Genomic DNA, 12,651 nt, shown 5'->3' on the forward strand with positions numbered 1-12,651 from the left:
GATACATGGGCACCATCAGCTTTCTTCACCACATTTGCTTATTCACCTGCTTTGTCTTCAGCGGTTGTGTCAGATGGCCTATTTTTTCATGGAAGACTAAGAACTTGCTTTTGAAATAATCACTTCTTTGATTTTATTTTACCAGAAGCATCATAAGTTAAGTTGTGATCATTTATGTATTACTTTAAGAATTTCAGGTAATGTGTACACAAACACATACACTTTTTAAACATCCCTTAACGCAAAGACTCCAGCAAAATTTGTTGTATTGGTAGGTGCCATCGAGTTGGCTCTGACCCATAGCGAGCCTGTGCACAACAGAAGAAAACACTGCACTGTCCTGCGCCCTCCTCACAATGGTTCCTAGGCCTGAGCCCGTTGATGCAGCCACAGTGTCACTCCATCTCCTCAAGAGCCTTCCTCTTTTTCACCATCGTTTCACTCTGCCAAGCATGATGGCCTTCTCCAGGGACAGGTCGCTCCCCACAATATGCCCAAAGTATGTAAGATGACGTCTTGCCATCCTTGCCTCTAAAGAGCACTCTGGCCTTATTTCTTCCAATACAGATCCGTTTGTCCTTTTAGCAGGCTCCATACTTTCTTCTCCAACACCACAATTCAACAGCATCCTTTCTTATAGGATCTTCCTTATTCAAGGTCCAATTTGCACACAGATATGATGCAATGGAAAGAATACCATGGCTTGGGTAAGGAGCACCTTAGTCCTCAAAGTAACATCTCTGCTCTTCATTCCTCTACGGAGGCCTTGTACAGTAGATTTACCTAATGCAATATGTCATTCAATCTCTTGACTGCTGCTTCCAGGAGCATTGATTGCGGATCCAAGTAAGACAAAATTCTTGACAACTTCAACCATTTCTTCATTTATCATGATGTTACCTATTGGTCCAGTTGCGAGAATTTTAGGCCCCTTTACATTGCGTTGCGATCTCTACTGAAGGCTACAACCCTTGAGCTTCATCAGAAAGTGCTTCAAGTCCTCCTCACTTTCAGCAAGCAAAGTTGTGTCATCTGCATACAAGTTACAAATAAGCCTTCCTCCAAATTTAGGAAACACTAAATTAAAACTCCTTTTACCAGATATGAGTCTTATTACACTGAAATATCTATGTTTTCTACATTTTGTCTGATGACTTTCGAAAGCAAATATGCATAGAAACTAATGGGAATTTACCTGTTAAGATTTTTATTCAGAAAATATTTAAGCATTAGTGTAAAAACAGCTTAATCCTGAATTTTAAAAATCGAAATACAAGTGACAAAATGATCAATCAGAGAAATTCATTTCTTTATTACTCTTTACAGAATTCTAGGATAAGGCTATGATAATATAATACCTTAATGGTAAAGATATGGTGATGCAAAAGTTGGGATGTCATTCTTTTTGAAAGATCAATCTTTGAATACTGAGTTGTCTAGATTTTAAGCATACCCAAGAATCCCAGAGTTTGTGTTATGTTTTCAAAAACTGTTGCCTAAAATACTTTTGGCATTCTTAAAACTCCTTCCCCCAAAAGTTGGTCTTATCCTCTGCTCTGCAAAGTGACATGTGTCTATTTGTCAGAAATAGTGTATAATGTAGTAATATTCTGGTCTTATCCAACATTAAGGTGTTGACCCTAAAGGCTTTAATTTTTTTCTAATGTGTAATGTGTACATAAACACATCCAAAGGAATTTGAAAGCAAGTAACCATAGTGTTAGGAGCTTGCCATATTATGTGCCAGGTATTGTGCAAGGTACTTACTATTGCCTCAGGCAATTTTCTTAATCATCCTTTCAGGCAAGCATGATCATCCTCATTTGACAGGAAAACAAATGCTTCCAGGGATTAAGTAACTTGACCAAGATCACACAGATAAATGTCACAGCCAGGATTCAAACTCCAATCTCTGTGACTCCAGAGAAGTCTCCCTGGATGGAAAAAATATTTCCTCAGGGTAATCCCACATAGAAACCCCTACTGAAGTCTGTCACTAATACAGTCTAGATTTTTCGCTTGCCAAAATGATTTTTGCTTCCAGGCTTAATGACTTCTAGACCCATAGAGTCCAAGTGAACATTCAATCGATTTTAGTAAAGTGAAATAAGACTGATTCTGTGATGATTTTACTCAAATGAACAACTTGTGAATGGGAACATTTCAAACTCTGTTCTAGCCAGCTATGGGAGGACTATTTTCTGGGGAAATGGATCTTTTCGCATTCTTTCTTCAGTCCCTCTGAGTAAAGAGGAACTGGCTACTCTATCCAAGCTCCATGTTGGCTCTGTATACCCCCAGAGCCAGAGGATCTTATGTTAGTAGTTGCATCAGAGCATAAAATGTCTTGACATTCTTAGACTTCAGCAACAACAAAAGCAATAACAAGCACAGCAAGAGCAGTCAGTTACCCTTGATGCACAGCTGGAAGACGAACTGACCTCCTAACTTTACCTGTTCTGAAACTGAAATGCATTTCATATAGTGGCAAATCAGAAAATGAGCACTCCAGTAATTATGTATACACAACAAAACTGCTGTCACGATGTGATGTTAAGGTTTTGAGTGCCATGTGCCAATGTGAACAGAATTATTCATAACTGCAATATTGATAGTGAATAACATGTTAGCACTAAAAGATATTTATTTTACCATCAGCATTCATTGGCATGCCCCAAAAGCCAATATTGAGAGATGAGAAAAACAGTTAAAAACAGTGCTTTGAAAAAAATGAGGAGGCGTATATACCAAGGACTCAAGTAGAAAGAAAATGTTTTGAAAAGAATGATGACAACAAATGTACAAATGTGCTCGACACAATGGATGGATGTATGGATTGTGATAAGAGCTGTACAAGCCCCCAATAAAATGATTAAGAACAGTTTTTTACTTACTTATGAACGCAGAAAACTAACTATAGCCAATATGTCTTAGTGACCCTATAGGGTTACTGACACCCAAAGTCCTTATAGGAACAGAAAGCACAGCCCTTCATAAGTAGGAAAATACTCTGATTCAGAATACATCCTAAGAAGATCTGTTGTGGACTACTTTTCTGGAAAACTCAAGTTCACTGCCGTGGAGCGGATGCTGATATATAGCAGCCCTATAATAGGGTAGAGGAAAACTGCCCCTGTCGGTTTTCAAGAGCACAACTGCTTACAGAAGTAGAAAGCCCTGTCTTTCTGCCACACTTTCCTAGAAAAAGTTAGAAAATATAGATCAATATTTTTTCAAATGGCCAACAAAAAATGGAGGGGTTTTACTGGAAGAATTTAATGAAGATACATATACAGAAGTTGGCCAGGATTAAGACAACCAGGAAAGCTTGATGTATTCTGTAGGAACTAGCAGCAACTGCAAGTCTTTACTATGCCTCGACGTAAACAGTGAGAGGAGGAAACGGGTAACTGGTACAATTGAGTGTTGGAACCCTGGAGAAAGAGCTATCTGACAAGAGCGTAAGCTGAAGAGGAACTCAGTCACTGACAATACTTGACAAAGCAGGAAAGAGGAGAAGGAATCCATATTGCGCCTGCCTCTTTCTACCCTGGAATCTCCTGCTCATATACCTGTCATTGGTCAGAAGCCAGGCCCCAAAGTAATTCAGCCTGTGGAGGGCAGCATCTTAGACAAACAGCCGAGCAGAGAAGGGCAGGAAGAGATGTGAAGGAACAAGATTAAGACGCATGAGTAAATTTCTGATCTCTACGTATTTAAATAGCAAAGGAAGAGAATCAACTCTAGATTATTTAGAAAATACTGTAATTCATATACAATACCCAAAAGTAAACAGCATATAGGAAAAGCATCACAACAAATGATAACGGGCAATCTGAATCTCTCTAATACATCACTCATCCATAAAAAATCAATTTTAAAACATGAAAAAAGTAATAGACCAATTAGCAATGTAACACGAACAGATTGCTTTCACAAGAAAAAAAGACATGGGCTAGTGGACATAGGAAGAATATTTAGTGCTCTCACTAGTCAAAGAAATGCACATTATAACAATAAAATCTATTTTTCTGATCAAATTATATAGATAGTATTAGCACTGGCAAGGATGTAGTGAAATGGAACTTTCATATCCTATTAATAGTAGTGTAAATTATCAAGGGAACCCTGGTTGCATAGAGGTTACGTGTTAGGCTGCAATCTGAAAGATCAGTGGTTTGAAATCACCCACCTCCTCTGGAGAAAGATGATTTTTCTTCTACTCCTTCAAAGAGTTACAGTCTCAGAAACTCACAGGGGCAGTTCTAGAAGGTCTCTATGAGTCAGAATGGACTCAGTGGCAGGGAGTTTCGTGTTTTGGTCTTGGTATATCAGTTCATTTCTGAAAAATCAATTTAATAGTCAGTTCATCTGTGATGTTTTAAGGTAATGATTAGAGACATGGATAAGGATTTATGTATAAATATGTGAATAATAACTTTATTAAGTGAAAAGGAAGGTATAAGTGCTCAACATTATTTGAATGGTTAGACAAATTACAAAATACAACCTCCTATCAAGTTGTATGAAGCCATTAATATTTGTCATTACAATAAATCTTTATGTCACTTGGTAAAAAAAATGCATATGCAAACCTGTATATACGAGACCACAATCACATGTAAAAGTAAAGAAGGAAAAAATCCGTGAAGAGTATCAAAATATTAACATTTGTTTTTCTATGTGGTGGGAATATGGGGATTTTCCCCCTTTTCCCCTTTATATACTTTCTAATTTTTCTAAAATGCAGATATATTCATTCATATATATTTAAAGTCTGCATTACATCAGTCACTGTCCTGAAGCTTAGAAACACAAAGCTCAACAAGGCATAATCATTCGCTCTAGGAGCTTACAATCTACTCTTATTTTTATATTGTAACTTTAAAAAACATACAGTTTTATCAGTTTCTAAATAGGGCAGACCATAGTGGGTATACTCTTCACACCACCTTTCCAATGCAGCAGAGAACCCTGGCTGCTCTATATAACAAATATAGCTAAAACTTTATGGAAAGTAAATCAACAGGTGAATGTGCACAGTAAATTTTAGTTAATTATACTGTATCAATAGTGGTTCATCAATTATAACAAATATACAATATGTACTGTTAGCAACTTGCTAATAACAGGGAAACGTGTACAGAGGAGTGGGGGCATATGGGAACTCAGTATTCTCTGCACATTTTTCCTGTAAATGTAAAACTGCATTAAATAAATAGAGTCTATTTTAAATCGATAAAGCTTTCAGGAGAAAATAATATCTTTATGACCTTGGAGCAAACAGAATTCTTAAACAAAACGCATCTCTAACTATAGCTTTAAAAAATGGCTTATTGGACTAAGTTAAAATTGAACTGTAACTTATCAAACTATTCTAATAGGAGAGTGAAAAAGCAAGCCAATGAAGGGAAGAAAAATTTGTAATTCATCTATAAGGCTCATATCCAAATTTTATAAAGAACTCTGGGATCAACTTGATGGCAATGACCTGTCTATTTTCTCTTTCATTTTTGCTTGTTTTTATTTTGTAACATAAAGTAAAACTCACTGCCATCAAGCCAATTCTAACTTATAGTAACCCTGCGGGACAAAACTTCTCCCAAGGAGCAAGTGGTGGGTTAGAACTATTGCCCTGTGGTTTGCAGCCCAGTGTGTAGCCTACTACGCTACCAAGACTCCTTTTACTTCTCACATAGCAATAACAAAAAGATAGACATCCAGGGGGAAAAGTGGGAGTAAAGGTTTGACAGGCAGTCACAAAAAATGATTAATGAATGAACATGAAAAAGTTCCCAAATATTAATCACCAGAGAATGCAAATTAAAACCAGGATGTGACACTACCGTATTCAAATTGGATAAGGAAAAAAAAAAAAAGGCAAACAGTATTAAATGTGGAGAGAAGTAATCCAGGAATATCAATGTGAACTATGTACCCAAGAGAAAAGCATGCATTTTTTTAAATCAAAAGACATTTCTACTAAACCCAAATTACAAACAATTCAAATGTCCATCAACAGTAGAATGGATAAATAATGGTATAGTGGGTGCACTATAGATGCACCAAGAAGTCACTATAATCACATCAAACAACATCTATAAATATCACAAATCTATCTTAAGTGGGGGAAAATCAGACACAAAAGAGTCTATGTGTATGGCTCTATCTATACAAAGTTCCAAACAGTGAAACTGGTTGACCACATTGGAGTTCCGATAGTGAGCAACATTGTCAAGAGAAAGGAGTACCTGCAAAGGGAGGACTTTCTGATTGTAATCTATTTCTTTATCTGGGTACTGGTTCTGTACTTCATGTGTTCATTTCATGTAAGCTTATCCAGGCACCATTTCTGAACATGTTTTAAATCTCTAATAGAATTCATATTGCATGATAATACAGATTATTAAAAACTCACTGCCATCGAGTCAATGCTGACTCGCAGTGACCCCATGGGGGTTGCCGAGGCTGTAAGTATTTATAGGAGTAGAAAGCCCCGCCTTTCACCATGGAGATGCTGGTAGTTTGGAACTGCCAACCATGCAGATCTAAGCCCAACATGTAACCACTACACGACCGGGGCTCCTCCTTGATAATATGTGTCGTATCTAAGGCCTATATCAGGAGTCCTGGTGGTATAATGGTCAAGTACTAGGGTCATAATGAAGAGGCTGGCAGTTTGAACTCGTCTAGCTTTTCTGTGGGAGGAAGAACTAGTCACAAATTCTGGTAAAGACTGACGTCTAAAAACCCCTATGTGGCAGTTCTACCCTGTCACATGGGTTTCTGTGAGTCTAAATCAACAGCATTCAACATTATGTGTGCCTATATTTATATAGGTATGTATTTGTGCAAACACATGTGAATACCTATATAGCTGTTAGGTGCTGTTGAATTGCTGCCAGCTCATCAACTACCCCACACACAACAGAAGGAAATGGCCCGATCATGCGTCATCCTCAGAACAGTGGCTGTGGGAGCCATTGGTGGAGCTCCTGTGCCCGTCTCTCGTTGAGGTTCTCGCTCAGGTTCGCGGACCTTCTGCTTTACCATGTGTGATGTCCTTCTCAAAGAACCTGCTAACATGCCTCTCCATTCTCACGTCCAAGGACCGTATCAGATCAGTTCCTTCTGGAAGTCCATGTGTATATTCGCAATTCTTTGCCAGCACCAGTAAGCCATCAATTCTTCCTCAGATGTGCATTGTTGTTAGCTCCCATTGTGTTGACTCCAGTTTAAGGTGAGCCCACGCATAACGGGAGTCTCTTCCACCCGCCCACCTCTTCTTGCTTTCATCTTTCCTTCATGTATGTTCCATTGCACATAAAGTTACTATGAGTCAGAGTCAACCCGACAGCAGCTCACAACAATGTTTGTGTATGTGTATCCTATTACAGAAAATTTATAAACCAGTGTTCGGAATTAAATGAAAATAACATCCAAAATGTATAAACTAGTGTTCAGAATTAAATGAAAATAACATCCAATGTACTCTATGGGAGTTCCCGCTGCACGGTGGTTGAATGCTGTGCTACTCCAGGAAGGTCGGTAATGCCAACCTAGCTGCTTCACGGGAGAAAGGCGAGACTTTCTGCTCCGGAATCGATTCCCAGCCTCGGAGACTCCATGGGAAAGTCAGCATGGGCTCAGCAGCAACACGTGCTGTTGTCCTTTGGTCTTTTTGAAAGCGTGCCAGTAAAGGAACACGTTTTCCTTCCCAAGGCGTACGCATTTAAGAGCTAGGGTTGTTTCCTTTTTGCATTTTGCATACGAAACATATTGTAAGGGCCTGCTAGCTTTACTATAGGCCCTGAACATGACTTTTCTTCCTTGCTTTCTTTCTGTTTTCAAATGAGCATGTCCAGAAATTGAGATTGTTGCAGGCAGAAGTCGTCACTCCCTGCTCACAAGAATGAATTTGAAACCCCCCTGGGACAGACAAGGGTGTCGAAGGTTAATTGTTGTTTCTATATAGGTATCAATTTTCTTTTCAGAAGGCTATCCAGTGGGATTTACCACTTGTCAGTTTGTCTAAAAACTAGCTAAACGTGTGGTGGGGGCAGGGGAAGGCCTGGTTTGGTTTCAATGTAGTTGATCCTTCAGCTTGGGTTTGAAGGGGGTGGACAACTTCTGGCCTTTCCAATTACTAAATAGCTGACTGCACAGTTTTGGAGAGGTCTTTTGTTGTTGCTTTCATTTAAAAACTGGGAAATGTAGTGCTAAGACCGCAAGGACACAATCTGTGCCCAACTTGTGGCATTGCTGTGCTTCAGTGCTTCTTTCAGAAAGCAGTGTTCACAATAACAAGCAGTAACTTTCAAAGCAGATTAGACAATAAACTAACTTTAAATAAACAATAACTTTCAAAGCAGATTAAATGATAAAAGGAAACCAAGATAACACCGAAAGCAACGAGGCCAATGTCAAAAAAGCATCCAGTCATGAAGTAGTTAAAGCTTTTAGTAATGCAGAAAATAATGGTTAAGGTGAGTGCAAAACAAACATTAGTGTCAGCTAAGAAAGCAATACCAAAGTCCATTTTGAAACTCAGCCTTACTGATCAGGAGGGTCCAGGGTATTGAGACCAAGGGAATGGCTTGAATCAAGGAACTTGGCTTTGTCTTACCACCAGGGCTCAGAAGCTGTGTTGTTGTCAGGTGCTGTTACCTTATTCCAACGCAAAGCAACCCTTCATCCAACAAAACAAATCCCTGCCTAGAGCTGTGCCATCGTCATAAGAATGTTAGGTTTGGGTGGACTCTTGCAAACACTGTGACAATCCATCTCTCCAGGGAGGCGGTGGGTGGGGTAGGGGTGTCTCTGTTTCACTGACCCTCTGCTTTAGTAAGCATCATATCCAGCATTATTGTAGTAAGCATTATTTTCCAGCAACTGGTCTCTCCTGACAACATGTCCAAAGTGTGTGAGAGCAAGTCTTGTCATCTTTGATTCTAAGAAGCATTCTTGCTGCTACTTCTTCCAAGACACATCTGTTCCTTCTCCAGACAGTTTATGGTATATCCATGATTCTTTTCAAACATCATAATTCAAATGCATTAGTTCTGGTCACCCTTATTCATTGTCCTGCTTTTGCCTGTTATGAGACTGTTGAAAATACCGTGGCTCAGGATCAGGTATACCCTAGTTTTCAAAGTGGCATATTTTCTTTTTATGCAATGCAGCTTTTGATATCTGTTTTGCTACTTCCACAGATGTTGACTGTAGAACCAAATAAAATGATACCCTTAAGTAGATTCATCATGATATTGTTTATTGATCCAGTTGTGAGGATTTTTTTAAGAGGCCGTGTAACTAACATAGGACAAGTTACTTAACTTCTCTGAATCTTAATTTCCTGACAATGTAAAATGAGGATGGTCAAACCAGCTATGATGCAGAGCTCTTGCGAAAATTAAATGAAGTCTTAGTTCTAACATGGTTTTGCATCCAGGAAAATTCTGTAGGATCATTATTGCGTTAAGATAAATCATTGAATACTCTTCTTTTTTAAAATACTTTTGTTGGGGGCTCTTACATCTCTTATCATAATCCATACATTCCTCCAATGTGTCAAGCACATTTGTAAATATGCTGCCATCCTCATTTTCAAAGCGTTCTCTTCCAATTTGAGCCCCTGATAACAGTTCCCCATTTCTACCCTCTCCCTCCTCCACCTACCCTCATTCACAAACCCTTGATAAGTTATAGATTATTTTTTCCATATTTTACATCATCCTCCATTGACCCTCACCCACTTTTCCATTATTCGACCCCTTGAGAGAGGCTTCTAGGTTGATCCTTGTGATCGATTTCCCCTTTCTCCCCTGACCCTCCCCTAATCCTCCTGGTATCTCTACTCCTCTTGTTGACCCTCAGGGATTTTTCTATCCTGGATTCCCTGTGTTGTGGGCTCTTATCTGTAGCAGTGTGCATGCTCTGGTCTAATCCAACTTGTAAGGTAGAATTGAGGTCATGATAGTGGGGTGAAGGAAGCACCAAAGAGCTAGAGAAAACATGTGTGTTTCATCGATGCTATCCTGTACCCTGACTTGTACTCTTCCCTGTGACCCCTCTGTGAGGGTATGTCCAATTGTCTACAAATGGGCATTGGGTCTCTACTCCATGCCCCCCCACCCCCGCCCCCATTCACCTTGGGTGTGGTTTTATTCGGGGTATTAGATGCCTGATACATGATCCCATCAACACCTCATGGTCATGCAGGCTGGTGTGCTTCTTCCATGTGGGCTTGGTTGCTTCTCAGCTAGATGGGCGCTTGCTTATCTTCAAGCCTTTAAGACCCAGATGCTATATATTTTGATAGCCGGGCTCCATTAGCTTTCTTCACCACATTTGCTTATGCACACATTTTGTCTTCAGTGATCGTGTTGGGAAGGTGAGCGTCACAGAATGCCTGTATTTAGACCTCTATAAATGTCCTTTGCCTCCTGGTTCTTTCTTCTATTTCCTTTTTACTTCCCTCTTGTCCCACCAGCATGTTTGGCCTTCATTCAGGTTTAGTAATTCCTTCCTGATACATTGACCTTGATTGAGTTCCACCAGGCATCCTACGACCTTCCTTCCATTGATTATAGTTCACTTGTTGTTCCCTTGTCCCTGGGTTGGTTCCCCCCCCCCCACACACACACACACACTTTTTACCTCCCACCTCCTCTTCTCCTGTCTGCCCCCCTCAACCATTGGTCCCCTTCTTTTCGTCTCAGAATTATTTATTCCGCCTATCTTATCTAGATAGATATGCAGATACATTCTGACCCTCTCTTACTCTTAAAGTCATTTATCTAATGAATTAGCCAAAATTACCTGTCACATACATCACCATCTTATGGTATGTTTATCCTTGTTCTTTTAGATTAGGATATTTTCACTAATTAAATGAAAAGAAGTTACTATGTTCCATTTCATAACAAACTTGCCTAAGTCTTCAGAATGATTTTCCCTAGCCCTAAATTGTCTCTACTCTTTAACAATGCATTTGGGTTTGTCTTTTTGTGTGCTGCTCCCCCAATTCCCCCCCCCCCCACACACACACACACACACACACACACGCACGCACACTCATTTGAACAAGAAGTTCCTGGAGATCCTTAAGGGTAGAGGGATTGGGGTTGGAATGTTATTCCCTGTTCATAAATACTTTTCTGTGTGTAAGAAAAGAAGCAATTATTTAGTGAACACTTATTATGTGTTAAGCATTCTACTATACACTCTTTCATTTGATCCTCACTATAGTTAAATCCACTTAGTGTTGTTTATTATCATTGCTGACAAACAAGAAGGTTGTAATCAGATGCACAGAGATGTCATGCTTGGTGTGCCTGTAATGAGTAGAGTAAAATATGAGCCTGTAAGGAGGATGATTAAGGTGTGATTCCTGTGCTTACAGAACTGTCATAGCCCATTGGCAGGATGACAGGAAACAAATTACTAAATCACATGGACTTAAAGGTTCTTCAGAGATAGCACATCCGTCTCCCAACCTATAAAATAGTAGTAATGATATCCTATAAGGGTATGGCTGTGATAAAGAGAAATGGATGTTCAATTATTTAGCAAAGACTGACTCAGGTTAAGTGCTCAGTATATGAAATCTATGATGTTACTGGATAGTCCCTTGACAGGGACTAGAATATAATACTAACAAAGCAACTGAGAGTTAGATTTTGAGAGCCTTGAATGGTAGTCTATTTGGGAAACAGAAAGATTTCTTTCAAGTCGTCTCCCCCAAATATGTTAGACTTAGGACACTGCTTGCAGTTAATAATTGTAAAGACACTTCCCTGAAGCCAGTCAGCTGCCAGACTACTATCTAGTTGCCCCATGGGTAGGCCTGCTCCCTGCTGCTAAGGACAATGGGATATTTCTCCCTAAAGGCTTACAGTCATTGATTTGGTTCCTGTAGGTGGAGTTAACACCCTACTGATAATGGTCTATTGTTGATCCAGGGAACAAGTCAAACTGGCTCAGTGACATCTAAAGTTAGGCTGCCATCCTGAATCTAGGATCCACCCATTTTGCCACATGTATACCCCCAAGCTCTCCTCTTCCTATTGCGGGTCTACCCTTAGATCACCTCCCTCCCATTGCTGTATTACCTATAGCACAACCCTTTCCTGTGACATACGTCTTCACCTGTAATTAGGGGGCTTGTGTGTCCCCAGAGAATATAAAAGCCTTGGTTAGCATTAAATATCTCTCTCTCCACGTGGACCACCAAGTGAAGCTGAGGTGAGCATTGCTACCACGAAATGTGTCTGACTCCATTATTTCAATCTCTCTTTTATCTCTCATGCTCTCTATGATTTTACTATAATCTTTACTTATTATCGCTGTACAATTGTGCCTACCAGACCCGTGATGATGTGTTAGGGACTGGATTCCCCTGACAAGTCTAGAGAGTTTGGACCTTCTATTTGGTAAAAAAAAATATATGTGCCAAGGTCACATTCTGAAAAGTAATCATTCTGAATAGAAATTAAAGCTGATGCCATTTTATATTACCTTTCAAAATATACATTGAGATGGAGTTGGTGTAAGCAGTTGGACTTAGTTGAAAGGGGTTTTTTATTTGATGCACTGAAAAGAAAGATGATATTTTCAAATCTGAAGCCCCCCCCCCTTTTTCCCCCCCAC

General features: G+C 39.5%; 1 protein-coding gene across 2 annotated transcripts in view; it reads left to right on the forward strand.

The window, feature by feature from the left end:
- Positions 1–12,651, forward strand: part of RNLS (renalase, FAD dependent amine oxidase) — a 388,763-nt gene that overhangs the window by 282,275 nt on the left and 93,837 nt on the right. The gene's annotated exons all lie outside the window — the stretch shown is intronic.

This window comes from Echinops telfairi, unplaced genomic scaffold, assembly GCF_000313985.2.
Source record: "Echinops telfairi isolate 266 unplaced genomic scaffold, ASM31398v2 ScPeMD7_70;HRSCAF=299, whole genome shotgun sequence".
Taxonomy (NCBI): domain Eukaryota; kingdom Metazoa; phylum Chordata; class Mammalia; order Afrosoricida; family Tenrecidae; genus Echinops; species Echinops telfairi.